General features: G+C 39.5%; 1 protein-coding gene across 1 annotated transcript in view; it reads left to right on the forward strand.

Moving 5' to 3' along the window:
* CSMD1 (CUB and Sushi multiple domains 1) overlaps positions 1–18,884 on the forward strand; it is a 1,381,920-nt gene that overhangs the window by 35,795 nt on the left and 1,327,241 nt on the right. The window lies entirely within an intron of this gene.

Raw genomic sequence — 18,884 nt, forward strand, 5'->3', positions numbered from 1 at the left:
GCTGGTTAGAGGCTCCCTCCACCATGAATTGGTCCAAACTGGGCTGGTTAGAGGCTCCCTCCACCATTAATTGGTCCAAACTGGGCTGGTTAGAGGCTCCCTCCACCATGAATTTGCCCAAACTGGGCTGTTTAGAGGCTCCCTCCACCATGAATTTGCCCAAACTGGGCTGGTTAGAGGCTCCCTCCACCATGAATTGGTCCAAACTGGGGTTTTTAGAGGCTCCCTCCACCATGAATTGGTCCAAACTTGGCTGTTTAGAGGCTCCCTCCACCATTAATTGGTCCAAACTGGGCTGGTTAGAGGCTCCCTCCACCATGAATTGGTCCAAACTGGGTTTTTTAGAGGCTCCATCCACCATGAATTTGCCCAAACTGGGCTGTTTAGAGGCTCCCTCCACCATGAATTGGTCCAAACTGGGGTGGTTAGAGGCTCCCTCCACCATTAATTGGTCCAAACTGGGCTGGTTAGAGGCTCCCTCCACCATTAATTGGTCCAAACTGGGCTGGTTAGAGGCTCCCTCCACCATGAATTGGTCCAAACTGGGGTTTTTAGAGGCTCCCTCCACCATGAATTGGTCCAAACTTGGCTGTTTAGAGGCTCCCTCCACCATTAATTGGTCCAAACTGGGCTGGTTAGAGGCTCTCTCCACCATGAATTGGTCCAAACTGGGTTTTTTAGAGGCTCCCTCCACCATGAATTTGCCCAAACTGGGCTGTTTAGAGGCTCCCTCCACCATGAATTGGTCCAAACTGGGGTGGTTAGAGGCTCCCTCCACCATTAATTGGTCCAAACTGGGCTGGTTAGAGGCTCCCTCCACCATTAATTGGTCCAAACTGGGCTGGTTAGAGGCTCCCTCCACCATGAATTGGTCCAAACTGGGGTTTTTAGAGGCTCCCTCCACCATGAATTGGTCCAAACTTGGCTGTTTAGAGGCTCCCTCCACCATTAATTGGTCCAAACTGGGCTGGTTAGAGGCTCCCTCCACCATGAATTGGTCCAAACTGGGTTTTTTAGAGGCTCCCTCCACCATGAATTTGCCCAAACTGGGCTGTTTAGAGGCTCCCTCCACCATGAATTGGTCCAAACTGGGTTTTTTAGAGGCTCCCTCCACCATGAATTGGTCCAAACTGGGCTGGTTAGAGGCTCCCTCCACCATGAATTGGTCCAAACTGGGGTGGTTAGAGGCTCCCTCCACCATTAATTGGTCCAAACTGGGCTGGTTAGAGGCTCCCTCCACCATTAATTGGTCCAAACTGGGCTGGTTAGAGGCTCCCTCCACCATTAATTGGTCCAAACTGGGCTGGTTAGAGGCTCCCTCCACCATGAATTTGCCCAAACTGGGCTGTTTAGAGGCTCCCTCCACCATGAATTTGCCCAAACTGGGCTGGTTAGAGGCTCCCTCCACCATGAATTGGTCCAAACTGGGGTTTTTAGAGGCTCCCTCCACCATGAATTGGTCCAAACTTGGCTGTTTAGAGGCTCCCTCCACCATTAATTGGTCCAAACTGGGCTGGTTAGAGGCTCCCTCCACCATGAATTGGTCCAAACTGGGTTTTTTAGAGGCTCCCTCCACCATGAATTTGCCCAAACTGGGCTGTTTAGAGGCTCCCTCCACCATGAATTGGTCCAAACTGGGGTGGTTAGAGGCTCCCTCCACCATTAATTGGTCCAAACTGGGCTGGTTAGAGGCTCCCTCCACCATTAATTGGTCCAAACTGGGCTGGTTAGAGGCTCCCTCCACCATGAATTTGCCCAAACTGGGCTGGTTAGAGGCTCCCTCCACCATGAATTGGTCCAAACTGGGTTTTTTAGAGGCTCCCTCCACCATGAATTTGCCCAAACTGGGCTGGTTAGAGGCTCCCTCCACCATGAATTGGTCCAAACTGGGGTTTTTAGAGGCTCCCTCCACCATGAATTTGCCCAAACTGGGCTGTTTAGAGGCTCCCTCCACCATGAATTGGTCCAAACTGGGTTTTTTAGAGGCTCCCTCCACCATGAATTGGTCCAAACTGGGCTGGTTAGAGGCTCCCTCCACCATGAATTGGTCCAAACTGGGGTGGTTAGAGGCTCCCTCCACCATTAATTGGTCCAAACTGGGCTGGTTAGAGGCTCCCTCCACCATTAATTGGTCCAAACTGGGCTGGTTAGAGGCTCCCTCCACCATGAATTTGCCCAAACTGGGCTGTTTAGAGGCTCCCTCCACCATGAATTTGCCCAAACTGGGCTGGTTAGAGGCTCCCTCCACCATGAATTGGTCCAAACTGGGGTTTTTAGAGGCTCCCTCCACCATGAATTGGTCCAAACTTGGCTGTTTAGAGGCTCCCTCCACCATTAATTGGTCCAAACTGGGCTGGTTAGAGGCTCCCTCCACCATGAATTGGTCCAAACTGGGTTTTTTAGAGGCTCCCTCCACCATGAATTTGCCCAAACTGGGCTGTTTAGAGGCTCCCTCCACCATGAATTGGTCCAAACTGGGGTGGTTAGAGGCTCCCTCCACCATTAATTGGTCCAAACTGGGCTGGTTAGAGGCTCCCTCCACCATTAATTGGTCCAAACTGGGCTGGTTAGAGGCTCCCTCCACCATGAATTTGCCCAAACTGGGCTGGTTAGAGGCTCCCTCCACCATGAATTGGTCCAAACTGGGTTTTTTAGAGGCTCCCTCCACCATGAATTTGCCCAAACTGGGCTGGTTAGAGGCTCCCTCCACCATGAATTGGTCCAAACTGGGGTTTTTAGAGGCTCCCTCCACCATGAATTTGCCCAAACTCTGCTGGTTAGAGGCTCAATCCACCCTGATTTTCAAAACAAATGTTGGTGCCAACCTCAACTTACTACAAGGGCCAAATTCACTGCTGGTGACAAGCTCTCCTCACTGCAAGTGCCAAATACACATGTTTCAAGGTGTTTTCCTACTGTCAGAGAGGTGGTATTGAGTGTGTAAAGTGTGTAGTTGTTAGGCTGTGATGTTGGGGTAATAGAGGGTCTTTGGTGTGTTAGATGCCCCCAGACATGCTTCCCCTGCTGTCCCAGTGTCATTCCAGAGGTGTTGGCATCATTTCCTGGGGTGTCATAGTGGACTTGGTGACCCTCCAGACACGGATTTGGGTTTCCCCCTTAACGAGTATCTGTTCCCCATAGACTATAATGGGGTTCGAAACCCGTTCGAACACACGAACATTGAGCGGCTGTTCGAATCGAATTTCGAACCTCGAACATTTTAGTGTTCGCTCATCTCTAGTAATTAACTCTTAAGCCCTGTGTAAACTGAGGCATACTATATCTCTAAAAATGCCATTTATAAGCAAATGAAAAATAAAGAACTTGCTGCAATCCTCTATGTGCTATTAATCTTACCCAGTGTGTGGAAAAAATAGTTTGCATGAATCGTGTGTGAAAAATGATGCCTTCTAAGTGATACCCTTCATTGTAGTATAGGGGTAGATTCTGTAGGAAGCAAACTAGAAATTATGCAAAAAAAAAAAAGTGCATTGTAAATAACAAATGATTTGACGAGGTTTTCAGGGACTCATACCAATTTAGCCAATAGCAAGGAATGGGTTAAAAAAACAAAACAAGGTGATACTCATTTCTTTAATCCCCTGTCAGTGTTGCTTTGCTACTATAGTTGTCTCTGATAGTCTCTGTTTACTTCCTGCAGCAATCTTTTGCTGTTCATCATTCATATGACTGCAGCAACCAATCACTGTCACAATGTATTGCATGTGACCACTGCTATGGCCACGTGAATGATGTTTGACACGTGATTGCTACATGTAATCATAAAGTAGTAGCACTGTCTAACCCACTCCCTGCTCTGGGTTAAATTTACACCATAATAAGTGTAAATCATAGCAATAATGAAGTGTATGGCAAATAAAAGCAAATGAGGTTGGAAGAACGTACAAGTTCACCCATTCCAACCTATAACATACAGTGTTGGTTCAGGGAAGGCAAAAAACCTCATGAGACTGATGCCAATTGAACAATATCAAGGAGAAAAAAAAAAACTCCTTCCTGAATCCAAATTCGGCAAGCAGAATGAATCTTGGATCAATTTGTCATCTCAAAAAATCTAATACCCATAGCCTGTAATATTTTTTTCTTTTATAGAACGTGTGGGGAAGGTAGTTCTGTAGCAGCAGTGTTGTGGGCCCAACCAGTCAGAGACAGGGATGCATAATCTGGTGCAAATGGGTTTATTTAGAAAAAATGACCAAATAAATAAACCTTATGCCCGGTACAAAAATAAGCAAAATAAAATGCAGTATTAACTTCAGGCAAAAGGGGAAACAAAACTCCTGCTCGTCCGAGCTCTAACTAATTCCAACTAATACAGAATAAGGCTAAATGTATATGTGGCTTACTTCCAGCAACACGATACAAAGCACAAGTTCTAGTTTGGTCTCCAGGACAGACGCAGGCACCTCTTCTTGTTCCCAGGATCTGTCCTGAAGTGCAGGCTCTGCAGTCTTTTATGGCCCAGTAACGAGCCTATGACCCACACCTGGGGCTGAAACCTATTCCAGACCCGCACTGGACCACACATATGTCAGGAATCTGGAGGAGATATACTGTGACTCCAGCACCCTGCTTGTCACCTTCTTACAAATGGTTTACAGGCCTCTCTTGAACTTGTACAATGAACAAATCATCACAACATCTTATGGCAGTGAATTCCATAGTCTGACTGCTCTTACAGTAAAGAATCTCCTGACAGTGAAATATTCTTTCCTTCATGTGTAGAGGATGTTTCCTTGTCACTCACAGGCTTATTAGTAAGAAGATCATTAGAAAGGTCCTTGCACTGCCCCTTCATGTATTGTACATTGTGCATAGTAGTCATCTTTCTAATCTGAATAACAGTGTAAATAAAGTGTGTAGGGTGTTATAAATGAATGGTGTGCCCTTACACAATACTGTCCGGTCAGTGTTGATAAAGTCAGACTGTGTAGGGACACACCAGTCTCGCAAGGGGAATGGTAACATTTAGTTGTCAGTAAACTATTTAAAATATAACAAAGGAACAATGGGATATAGAATTAGAAGAAAAGATGCTCTAAGATGTTTACTCCATGTGGAATAAAAGTATTTACTAAATCAGACATGTCAGGCATTGTGACAGGTCCTCTTTAATATTTATAATGCAAATCTTCATGCATAGCAGCAGGTAATATTGTATGTACTATGAGGTTAACCATTTTTCATTGCTTACAGCATAATAAATGATGACAATCTCCTGTAAATGACATTTCAAAGTGAATTCCTGGACACTGTCATTATTTTTGATTTTAGACGAAAAAAATTACTTATAGAAAACCGTTCTATTATGATGAAGAACTATGGCTCATTTATATATCCTGAGATTCAGCACTTCTCTTGTACATATAGGGCCATGAATTGCGTAACAAGCATGTTGCTATTAAGATAAGAATATAATGACTGATGACTTGTTATCACTGGGACTAGTATACCAATAAGAATACATAATGTGGAGGCAAAGTAATATATATATATATATATATATATATATATATATATATATATATATATATATATAGGAATAGGGGATAAATCTAATGATTGAGAAAGCCCTTTGAAATGCACAGCATAGAAAGCATACATCCAAGAGTTAGTATTATTCAGAATCTGAGCATACACAGACTTGTTAAATTTGTCTTTGCTTAATCTGAATTTTAGCTTAGGAGTACAGAAGGGGTTATGGTGTGCATATGTGTTGAAAACCCGAGATCTCATGTGCACAGTCACTTAGGCCTCATAAAGAGGTAAAAACAAAGCCGTTCTCTACCTTGCTAAGATCCATGTTCATTAATTCTTGGACAAATGCTCCATTACTCAACCAAGATCAATGATCTCTGTCTTAGTATCTTTCCTCCCTGCATTTCCCTGTCAAAAATGAAATAGAAAGGGGACAGATTAAAAGGCACTTAACTTGATGGTCATCTCTGGGATAGATACCTAAATAGCACACAGCGCTCTAGATATTGTAAGAGAATTATGGCACAATTATGTGTACACTACAGTATACAGGGCGAGATGTCTGGAAGACCCTTGTTAAATATTTAGAGCCAGACACAGGGGACAAGTTCTATAGATCACTTTATAAGGATTAAAAGAATAATTCACATTTTCTTTAAAATGTCATCCAGTACATTTGTAGATCTGACACAACAGTAAATACTGTAGACGTGACTAGTATTAGTAGGGAAGCGTGCTAAATCTATCAGTATTATTCCTTATCTATGGGGGAGTTTGATTATTCCATTAACATGGCCTCCCAATAGAAAATGGGATATATTTATAATGGACTTTTATCACATAGGGTGTTTTCCATTTTGGACTATATACTATAATTGCATTTGTATAATTTATAATACACTTATTTTCATATACCAGTTTCGGTAATGCCTGTTAGGACTTACTGCATTTTAACTGCATGCTTTACTTTATGTTAAGCCTAATAGTCTGCCACTTCAGTCATATAGTCATGGATGTCGCTGAAAAATAAAATGGATTTAATATAAAAATACTAAGGAAGTTTTTATTTGTTCTATATTCAACATTCTTAAAGTGTTTGAAATTCTATAAAAAAATATATATATATATCCTATTAATATACACTTCAAATATTGTAATAATTCTGCTATAAATCATACATTTTATTGGCCATCCCTAAAGACTCAATATGCACATTCTTTGCTTGTGGTTCTAAATTATTCATTTTTTGCATGGTTACAATTACTGGCAATGTAGATTCAACTGGAATATTGTTCACATGATGCAATGCATTCTGAGAAGCTACACAAATATGCAAACAAAGTTGAATTTATAATGGTATAAGAAAAGTGTTCTGGCGTCTTTACAATTATGTGTTCTGGCTTCTCTACTCATTTGTGAAATGTACTGTGCCGTTGCAGTTTTCCATGCACATTCAGTTACTGTAAGATGCTTCCTAGTACTGTGAGTGATGTCACCTGTTCAGTTCCTGTGGCTACTGAAACCCTTCATTGGCCTCAGTGGTCATGTGCAACACAGGACTTCCGCCGGCAAAGGTTCTTCGTGCACTGATTTGCACAGTGGTGGTGGACACCAGAGTGATGGGACAAGTGAGTATGATTCTTCTTTTTTTCTGTTTCACCTTCCCCAGCCTCTTCCCTGAGTCTTTAAATTCACGAATAACCCCTTGAACATGTTTTGTGTCTAGTAAAGAAGCTCAGGCTCATTCGATTGATACTAAAACTGGCCATACACAATAAATTTCCATCAAACCGATTTAGGCAATTTCACCCTACAATTGAATATGTAAATGCCGCAAGCATTTAGAAATATACAGTTCTAGCATTTGTGAAACATTCATATCTTGTTAATGTCTGTACGTTTTTCAGTAATGGAAATTTGCTCATTTACTTTGTATGAAAGTGACTATTTTGTAATGCACAGTTCCGTGAAACTAGCTCAACAAACTTTGATTGAATGATTGTTAAAGGTATAGGTGATATAATACAGTACGGAGGCCACTTCTTCGTTTACAGATTTAACTAGGTCATTTTATTGCAAGTCATATTTAAAGCATATCTCCAGGTCTAAACAACTTTTCAGAAATAAATAGTGCATGCAAATATAATAAACTTTGTAATATGTCTTATTAAGGAGATCTGGTTCAATCACCACTTATTAAGCTTTTTGTCTGCTCCTTATTGTCAATCTCACTACTTATGTACATTATAGTCATCTCTGTATTCACCTACAGACTTCTAAGGAGAAGGGGGAGGGGGGTAGGCTGCTGTCGATTAGTTAATTGATTTATTACCTCATTCTGAGTATTGATATCCTCTTAACTACAACCTAGCAGTGTAAAAAGAGCTCCGAGTAGCAGAGTGTAACAGCAGCAATTCTTTGAGTATTTTGTAGAAGCCTCCTCTTCTCCCTCCCCTTTTCATAGCTGAACATATAGACAGTAACTCTTCCTGTAAAGTGGAGAAGAAAACCTATTTCTTTCTTAAGATATATTACAGCGTTTCATTTATGAAAACTTGTTTATAATTGGAGGTACACCTAAAGACTCTGCTGTGCTGAAATGTAAAATAGGTATGTTTTGTTTTAGGTTAAGGATATGTTCATATTACCATGCACGTGAATGAAGCGTTAGAGAAGTCCAGCATACTGTACTTAAACTAGCTACTAAAACTTCAGCTGTCTAAAAGAGGTGAAAGGATCAGCAGTGTGTCTGTGAGACATGCCACTCTATTCTTATAGGTTTAAAGGGACCTCCTTGGGATTAATGGTGGTCTCAGGGTTTTATATGGTATTTTTGTTACATTTTTGTTGTACCTCTTTGAATCTTATCTTTGGATGACACAGATCTAGAGTTTACTAATCCTAATACATGTACATTTTGTAAAAGAGTAATTTTATGGTGTTACTGTAACATAGTAATATAATTTTGAATAACTTTGTAATTTTATGTAATTTTATTGTAATAACTTATAACTTTGTAATTTTATGGTATTATATCTAGTCTAGAAATATATATATATATATATATATATATATATATATATATAACTTGTGTTATTAATGCTGTAAGAAATATTGTGTAACCAGAATTAAAAGATATTTTATTAAACCTATTCTTCCTTAAAAAAAAAAGTCTGAGTAACTGTGGAGAAATAACACTGACAAAGTAATATCACAAATTTCACCCAATGAAATACTCCAAACTCTAAAAAAATTAGAAGTGAAGCTTTATTAATACATGAAATAGGCCAACAATTATCAAGAAGAAAGGGGAATGTCACAGCTAGCCTTCATTCCAAAGGTATAAGATACAATACACATATAAATTCCACATCAACAGTAAGTACAAGGTCTATAGGCACAATTATAATAAATACCAACACATAAGCATAGGAGATCAAAACCAGTTATGACCTCCAACCTCAGACCTTGTTGTGAGACAGTGCTTTTCTTCCCGTGGGGGAATAATAGATATGCATAGTATAATGATATTATGATATTATATATATTGATATTGAGAGCTATGTATTTTACATTAGAGGTCTAACCAGCCAGATCAAATGTTCCTCCATCTGTATTATCTACTGAATGTGGAGGAGATGCAACTCTTAGCATTATTAGAAGTACACTTCAAGAATAACTTCCAACAATACAGAATAAGTGCAGAATGTGTAACAATATCCAGCAAATGCATATCAAGGTTAGTCACCTTGGACGATGAATTTAAATAAGAAAAAATAGTTCTCTGAATATTGTTTACATTATCTACACAGATTTCATGGGATAGCTGTTTATGTAAAGAAAACTGCTAAATAGTCACCAAAGTACTAGACAAAACTGAATATTCTTAGAGTATGTTCACATGGCGGAATTTGCATTCCATGTGTGAACACTTCCACATGGCTAGCCACGACAGGATGCCAATGCAGTGCAACAGCGTCATGTCGTGGCATTCCACTCCGGATTAGGCCTGAAGAATGGGCTTAATCAGGAGGGAGCCTTACTCCACGACACCGCGGCTGAGTCGACTACAGAATCCACGGCAAGATAAGGCAGCTCGCTTCTTTTTTCCGCTACTAGCTAGCATAAAAAGGAAGCAAGCAGCTCCCAATTGAAGTCAATGGGAGCCATTTTTGGTGGCGGATTTTGAAGCGGATTCCGCGTTAAATTCTGCTCCAAAAAACTCAGTGTGAACATACCCTTAGTTCTATATGTGCTGGTGGAATAAGTAGGACACTCCCAGTCTCCCCCTGGATAATTGCTCTGAATATCAGGCAACCTGATAAGGTCTTGAAAGAAATGTATTGTCAATTTTTTAAATTTATTTATTAAAACCAGTGAAATATATCCTTTTTTAAATCTTTTTTCTGATTGTATATTTTTTTTTTCTGTATATCGTTATGGAGGCTGCCATCTTGCTGGAACTTTTCCTTAGCTCTGTTAACGGTGTTTAGTAATATTCTTTACAGTATAATCATTGCTATAGGTAGTCAACTCATTGAGAGGAAGTAGATAAGCTATAACATCATCAACTGGCATAACTGGATGCAGTGATGGGGCATAGATGGTTTTATCCATCGAGGTGCTATAATTTATTGTAATATCAGCTCGAAATAATGCATTGAGTACATGTGTACAGACAGAATATCCCTGGCAATGCTTAGAATACTAGGGAACTTTATAGACTATTTTCTATTAAAAGGAAGTTAAATACGTTAATAAAGTATATTACAAAAATCTTCCCCACACAAAATAGCAAAATAAATGAAATGGCAGTTAAACTTTAAGCTGTTTACCTTGGTAAATACAGTCTAGATAGAATGAACCCAATAGTGAAAAGTGTTTATTAGAGATGAGCGAGTAGTACTTGATCGAGTAGGTATTCGATCGAATACTACGGTATTCAAAATACTCGTACTCGATCGAGTACCCCTCGCTGTTCGAATGTAAAAGTTCGATGCAGAACCAGCATTGATTGGCCGAATGCTATACAGTCGGCCAATCAACTCTGGTTCTTCTCCTACCTTTAGAAGTCTTCTCTGTGCAGCTTCCCCGCGGCGTCTTCCGGCTCTTCATTCACTCTGCCAGGCATCGGGCCTGGGCAGAGCCGACTGCACATATCCGCTTGTAGTGCGGCCATGCGCAGTTGGCTCTGCCCAGGCCCGATGCCTGGCAGAGTGAATGAAGAGCCGGAAGACGCCGCGGGGACGCTGCAAGGAGAAGACTTCCCGGAGGATCGAGCCCGACCCTCACTCGTGGACTTGGAAAGTATAATTTGATCGAACGTTGCCTACCCCTGAAACAAGCATTTCCCCCCAACAGACTATAATAGGGTTCGATATTTGATTCGAGTAGTCGAATATTGAGGGGCTACTCGAAACGAATATCAAACCTCGAACATTTTACTGTTCGCTCATCTCTAGTGTTTATGCATTTGCACTTATAACCTGGCTGACAAAAGAACGCTAAAAGACTAGGTTTATTGTAAATAGTCAAGAGTCGGCACTGATGGCAATTAAATACCTATATCAGGGAGCCTAAGTGGAAAGACTAAGGAACGTGGACTTACATACAGTGGGGCAAAAAAGTATTTAGTCAGTCACCAATAGTGCAAGTTCCACCACTTAAAAAGATGAGAGGCGTCTGTAATTTACATCATAGGTAGACCTCAACTATGAGAGACAAAATGAGAAAACAAATCCAGAAAATCACATTGTCTGATTTTGTAAGAATTTATTTGCAAATTATGGTGGAAAATAAGTATTTGGTCACCTACAAACAATCAAGATTTCTGGCTCTCACAGACCTGTAACTTCTTCTTTAAGAGTCTCCTCTTTCCTCCACTCATTACCTGTAGTAATGGCACCTGTTTAAACTCGTTATCAGTATAAAAAGACACCTGTGCACACCCTCAAACAGTCAGACTCCAAACTCCACTATGGTGAAGACCAAAGAGCTGTCAAAGGACACCAGAAACAAAATTGTAGCCCTGCACCAGGCTGGGAAGACTGAATCTGCAATAGACATTAAGCTTGGATTGAAGAAATCAACTGTGGGAGCAATGATTAGAAAATGGAATACATACAAGACCACTGATAATCTCCCTCGATCTGGGGCTCCACGCAAAATCTCACCCCGTGGGGTCAAAATGATCACAAGAACGGTGAGCAAAAATCCCAGAACCATGCGGAGGGACCTAGTGAATGAACTGCAGAGAGCTGGGACCAATGTAACAAAGCCTACCATCAGTAACACACTACACCGCCAGGGACTCAGATCCTGCAGTGCCAGACGTATCCCACTGCTTAAGCCAGTACATGTCCGGGCCCGTCTGAAGTTTGCTAGAGAGCATTTGGATGATCCAGAAGAGTATTGGGAGAATGTCCTATGGTCTGATGAAACCAAACTGGAACTGTTTGGTAGAAACACAACTTTTCGTGTTTGGAGGAAAAAGGATACTGAGTTGCATCCATCAAACACCATACCTATTGTAAAGCATGGGGGTGGAAACATCATGATTTGGGGCTGTTTCTCTGCAAAGGGGCCAGGACGACTGATCCGGGTACATGAAAGAATGAATGGGGCCATGTATCGTGAGATTTTGAGTGCAAACCTCCTTCCATCAGCAAGGGCATTGAAGATGAAACGTGGCTGGGTCTTTCAACATGACAATGATCCAAAGCACACCGCCAGGGCAACGAAGGAGTGGCTTTGTAAGAAGCATTTCAAGGTCCTGGAGTGGCCTAGCCAGTCTCCAGATCTCAACCCTATAGAAAACCTTTGGAGGGAGTTGAAAGTCCGTGTTGCCAAGCGACAGCCCCAAAACATCACTGCTCTAGAGGAGATCTGCATGGAGGAATGGGCCAACATACCAACAACAGTGTGTGCCAACCTTGTGAAGACTTACAGAAAACGTTTGACCTCTGTCATTGCCAACAAAGGATATATAACAAAGTATTGAGATGAAATTTTGTTACTGACCAAATACTTATTTTCCACCATAATTTGCAAATAAATTCTTACAAAATCAGACAATGTGATTTTCTGGATTTGTTTTCTCATTTTGTCTCTCATAGTTGAGGTCTACCTATGATGTAAATTACAGACGCCTCTCATCTTTTTAAGTGGTGGAACTTGCACTATTGGTGACTGACTAAATACTTTTTTGCCCCACTATATATATATATATATATATATATATATATATATATATATATATATATTACACATGTATACACACACACACACACACATCAAGTAAATAAATCCTACATGAGGACTTATGTAATGATAGCAAAAAATCGGTAACTATGATGAAATCTAAATATACAGTAGATACAGAATATCAATATAGATTTGCAACATCTGGACTAGTCATATCATATTGTTTCAAAAATGACTTTGCATAACTCCTCCATTCCCAATCTTCACGTGAGGAGGTGTATATTATGCAGGGGCAAACATATTGTATCCATACTTGGTGTTCACAGCCCATTCATTTAATCATGATACTTACTGGTCTGTATATTGAACCGCTAGTCAGGTTTCTGTGGTTACTACAGATGCTGTGAAGTGAGTGCAGCCCCGCTCCAAGAGGTTCCAGAGAAGTGGCGTGGTCAGACGTGTCACCAATGATGTTGCACAAGCTGATTGGACACATCCCTTTCACGTGCTCAACTTTGGGTGTGGTTTAAGTGATTTATTGCTGATGTTCCCACCAACAGACCCAGCCATACGTTAGTGTTAGTAGGGTGGGTAATGGTGCGGATCGCTACTGTATGCTGCTATGCCAATGAACTTACTTTCACACACCTCTGATAAAACTCTTATAACCAGAGTGTAGAAACGCATTAGATATCTAGACTCATCATCCTTATTGAGTGTTACAACATGGTAATTACAGTCTACTATAACTTACTGGAACCATGTTACTGAGATACTTCTAACCCTTTCAGTCGGAATTGTGAAATATCTTCATTAGACACATAAGTAGTTTTCCACTGTACAGAACAATTGACATCTTAAGGTTATAACAGTAACACATTTTATATATTATTTTGTAGACGTCTTTGTACTATAGTATGATATAAACATTGTCATCTTGTAAATGTGGTCCCTGATATCTACACATGAAAGAAATATTGTAGACTGTTGATGTCTAGGCCACATGCTCTGTCGGAAGCTGTCTCTTGCAGATTGTCATATTTGTTATAAAAGTGGCATACAATGTTGATTTCTTTTTCAGTAAAACAATGACTCGATGACAGAGGCGCCTAACTCAGCGGGGGTCCCCCTAACTCAAGGGGGTCCCTTGAGAGCCAATATGATAGATCTGGCAGTCCATAATTTTCTGTTTTATGTACCTATGGCAGAACAGAAAACCGGAAATGGTAACAGATCTGCAAATACAGCTTAGTAAATACAATCTTGTTGTTTTGCTGTTGCTACTTCTGATGGCCAACCTTCATTAAAATTATAGCTAAAATTCAGGTTTCACTTCATATATTTTACAGATCAAACTATCAAAGAGCATTTGATTCCCATAACTGTCATGCTGTCACCCGAGATCAATTCATCTTTCTGTTCACAAATAGTCCAGAAATAACAAATGTGTTACTGCAGTCATAAATCAGCTTCAACAAGCCTACACAGCTATTCAAATGATACCATTAAATGTGAAATGATCAAAAAACCGAATTACAATAACTTCTTCATATAAAATGGGCTGTATATTTTCATTGTCCAGAAAGTTTGAATATATGAATATTTAAAGGGATTTCCCAAATCTTAAGACTCTTCAACAGTTATAAAATAGCTTTATTGCTCAGTAACATTTCTGACATTGGGGTTGCTTTCTCCTTTATGCTATATGTGAAACTATGAGGACCTATTCTATGAGATCAGAGATGCTGAAATAAGGAATTCAGATTGACTATTCCTTCTTTCAGCCTTGGTTGACCATAACATAAAAACTGCAGTAAAAATTGGACTGCATTTGTAACTCCTTCCCATTTATACTTTGTATAAATTGCTAGCCATGTAAAGATATGCAATAGTAGATATTTCATTGTATATTATCTACCATTTCTGTTTTCTCAAAAGAACAAAAAAAAAACACTGTTTACTGGATATATTTGTTCCCATTTGTTGATGTGCTGTCAAAGGCTAATATTTGGAATTACTCCTATGCCCATGATAGTCAACCTCACTGGAAGACTTGCCAGTTTGTTTCTGGGGTAGCTCAATTTATCTTTTTCTAGATTTGCAGCTGGACCATGTATTGTTTAATTTGATCAACTAGCTTTATGAGATAGGAGTACTCTGTCCTTTTTATTTATTTATAAAGATTACTCCTTTTTTTTTACTTTAAATTGTCTTGGATTCTGTGAGTAACCACATGAAATTAGTTATGTAGATCCTGGTCATGTAACTGCATTATTACTGTTTTGCTCCAAAAATCTAAATTAAAATTTTTATATTAGTATTTTGTAGATTCACACTTAACTTTCAACACTACGTCAATCATTCTTGGCATGCTCTTGATCAGATTCAAGAATGTCTTGATGAAAATCTGATCCCTGTTCTCTGCTACACATTCCCAATGTTGGTGCATACAGCTTTTTCTTCAACTCTTCGCAAAAGTGTTTGATTAAGTTGAGGTCTGGGAACTGCGGGGGCCATTCCAGCAACTCTAGTTCATTGCCATTGAACCATCTCCTCTAATCCTGATGTTTTCATCGGGTCATTGTCCTTCTGGAACACTATGTACCGCACACTCAAAGTTTGTTTGGATGTGGTGCTTAGCAGATATAGGGTCCTTCAACCCCACAGCAAATGCAAGAAAATTCTGCTGCACACACTTGCATGAAAAAGGTGTAATGATTTATTAAAGAAGCAAAAAGCATTACAATTGTTACGCCATGGATATAAGGCAAAATTGGCATGTGAAAAACTAGATCAGAGGATAATGTTTTGGTCATACAACCTTTGTCAGAAGCGATCTAGTGAAAGGCAGGTCCCAATATGGTATCCATAGCATGCCACACTATGGATACCATATTGGGACCTGCCTTTCACTAGATTGCTTCTAAAGAAGGTCGTATAACCGAAATGCAATCCACTGCAGGAACACTATGTCATCCTTTTCATGCCTATAGTACTCGAATGTGCAAATGTACTTTTCTTGTAGGATACTTGCTTATATCTCAAGAATTATACTGCCATCAATCCTGGTCTAATATCCAACACCTTTGGCTGTTAAACAACCCCATCCCATCAGGTTTCTTTCCCCAAACTTAACAGTTATTTCAATTTCTCAATCTGTTACCCTCTTGTTTCTTTCAGATCCATTTGCACCTATCAGAGCCCAGTATATTGACATTTGTCTCATTACTCCAAATAACCTGTTTCCAATCTTCTACTATCATATAAACTCAGAGTAGGGGAGTATAACCTACCCAAAATGGGACGTATTAAAATATATCCTTTATTGGTTCAGTTAAAATACCCAAAGGAACAAACAAACAAAAAATTCCCCATTAAAAAAGAAAGAAAGGAAAGGAGAATGGACAGAGTAGTGTGTCTCTGAAATTGCTATGTCAATTGGACAGCATTCACACCTAGCAGCTACTAGAGAACCACAGTGAGCAATCTAATTTACTTGTATGGACTCTCACAACACTCCTGCACTTGTGTCCATATCATTAACACTTTGCTGTTCACTGGTATCGGTGTACTGCTAGGCTAGTCTTTGCTTTCTGATAGCTAATTCCTCCTTCTTAACCACTATTGTATTAACCCTTTTCTCATGCTAATAGTGCACTAAGTAACTTGTTTGTATAGCTGAGTAGGGAGAAGTTTACTGACTCACATATATCAGGGAATCATTCAGCTAACAATAGGGCAAGCTAGACACTTATCTCGTCCATTCTACCACCTCAATCTGTCACCTGACCGGTTTCAATGTCCCTTTACTATCGGACACATCATCAGAGGTGTCATTTCTATTGTTTCTTTCTGACACTGGAGTATGCTTTGTATATTCAGTATAGCCCCCAGCCCCCATCAGCATTGATAACAGCCGCGCCAGTGAACTAGGAGCCCAGTCTTTTAAAGCCCAGGGACCGCCCCTCATCCAAGCTCTAACCAATCAGGGAGCTTGAAGGTCCAGCTTGATCTCTGCCTCACCTGAGGCTTAATCCCATGAGCATGTGCCGACCGGTGGCCAATAGAGAGAGGACATACGGCCAAACCTCTCCAAGTCCCGCCCACACTGGCGAGTAACAACAAACAAACTTCTCCCTACTCAGCTATACAAACAAGTTACTTAGTGCACTATTAGCATGAGAAAAGGGTTAATACAATAGTGGTTAAGAAGGAGGAATTAGCTATCAGAAAGCAAAGACTAGCCTAGCAGTACACCGATACCAGTGAACAGCAAAGTGTTAATGATATGGACAAAAGTGCAAGAGTGTTGTGAGAGTCCATACAAGTAAATTAGATTGCTCACTGTGGTTCTCTAGTAGCTGCTAGGTGTGAATGCTGTCCAATTGACATAGCAATTTCAGAGACACACTATTCTGTCCATTCTCCTTTCCTTTCTTTCTTTTTTAATGGGGAATTTTTTGTTTGTTTGTTCCTTTGGGTATTTTAACTGAACCAATAAAGGATATATTTTAATACGTCCCATTTTGGGTAGGTTATACTCCCCTACTCTGAGTATATATGATAAAAAAAATTTTTGGGTATGCTACAAGAATATTAATAATCTAAAATCAAACAATCTTCTACTATCCACTATTTGTACTTTTTTGCAAACTTGTCACTTTTTATGAGACCTTGAAGTCAAGGCTTCTTCATCTTTTTTGGCCCACCATTCCAGACTTGTGTAACACACGTTGCATGGTGCTTCCATGGACATTTGTGATCTCACTATTAAGAAGCATATGGGTCATCTCCACTGCCGTGTTTGTTGTTCCAGAACTGATAGACCTTATGATAGGCTGACTTGTTGACTCCAATATTTTGCCTATATGTCCACCTCTTGGCTTTTGAATGATGGGCGGATTTCATTTCATATTCATTCATTGCAACTGTCATGGCACTGACATGATGCAATTTGGCAATTTACTTGGCAAAACAATAAAAATGTAGTTACTAATCACATGCTAAATAGTTTCAAGTCAAACTTATGTATGAGATAGCCAAGATGATTGCCTAGAAAATGATGGTAGTCTCACACTTGAAGCTAAAGTAGATGGCGAAATATGGAGCCTGCAAAGTTACATTAATGGTAAATAGCAATAAAATAAATTCCACGGTAGTATAAACAGTACACCACATACCAAAATAACATTAAATACCACCAAGTACATTACATTTTATTTATTTATTTAGTGTTATTTCTTCATGCCCCCATGCATCTTGAAACACAACCAGCATTAAATGTAAATTAATTTAATTTGTTAAAGATTGTGACACCATTAAATACATAGTTGCAACAATCTGTATTCACTGACATCTTCACTATGTCTAACATAATATTTTACATACTGCTGCACTTTAATTTTGATTTAATATGCCTTTCCCTTTTGGGTTTTCTCTCTGCGTTATCATAAATTATCAACGTAATTTGGCATTCTTTTGTTAATGTGCATTAACATCTCATGGTGGACTTGCCCTTAAACTGAACCGTGGTATAAAGCTATGTTAATTAAGCTTGCCAAAGTGCATGCTAAATTCATGGTACAGGTTTATTGAAAGTTGACTATGTAAATGCAGCGTGAACTTCAACTCCCATCAGTTACTGACACTTTAATTATGTTGATTACTTACTAATTTAATTTTAATGATTGTATTATTAATCAGGAATCCAAAAATTGAAATGAGAATTCTGAATAATCACTACACTTGATTGATTTATATACCTAGTAAATCTAAAGAAGTATTGAGGAAAATGTGACATACGTATGCCATATAAATAGAGTTATGAGCTTATTTTGACTATATCACTCAGTCATTAAAACCTAATTTAAAAAAAAAAAATCTGGTTCATATCAATCAATAATAGTTTTGTTTTTAAATTAAGAAATTAAGGCTGAATTCTGATTGGTTGCTATGGGCAAGTTTTTGTTTTCGACAGTTTTGATACATGAGACCCAATAATCCAATATTAACAGTGCCTGCTGTCTTCAAGTCGATCACAAAATCTAGCTGCATATTCCTTCTTACAAATAGAACTTTGAATTTGACTTGTTAGCAAAATCTAAGACAGTTATTTAGTTCTCTTCCGGTACTTAAACTTTCAAAGGGAATGATAAAAAAAGAGATTGTGCTATAGCATTTAT

This window comes from Leptodactylus fuscus, chromosome 3 (assembly GCF_031893055.1).
Source record: "Leptodactylus fuscus isolate aLepFus1 chromosome 3, aLepFus1.hap2, whole genome shotgun sequence".
In the NCBI taxonomy this organism is placed as follows: domain Eukaryota; kingdom Metazoa; phylum Chordata; class Amphibia; order Anura; family Leptodactylidae; genus Leptodactylus; species Leptodactylus fuscus.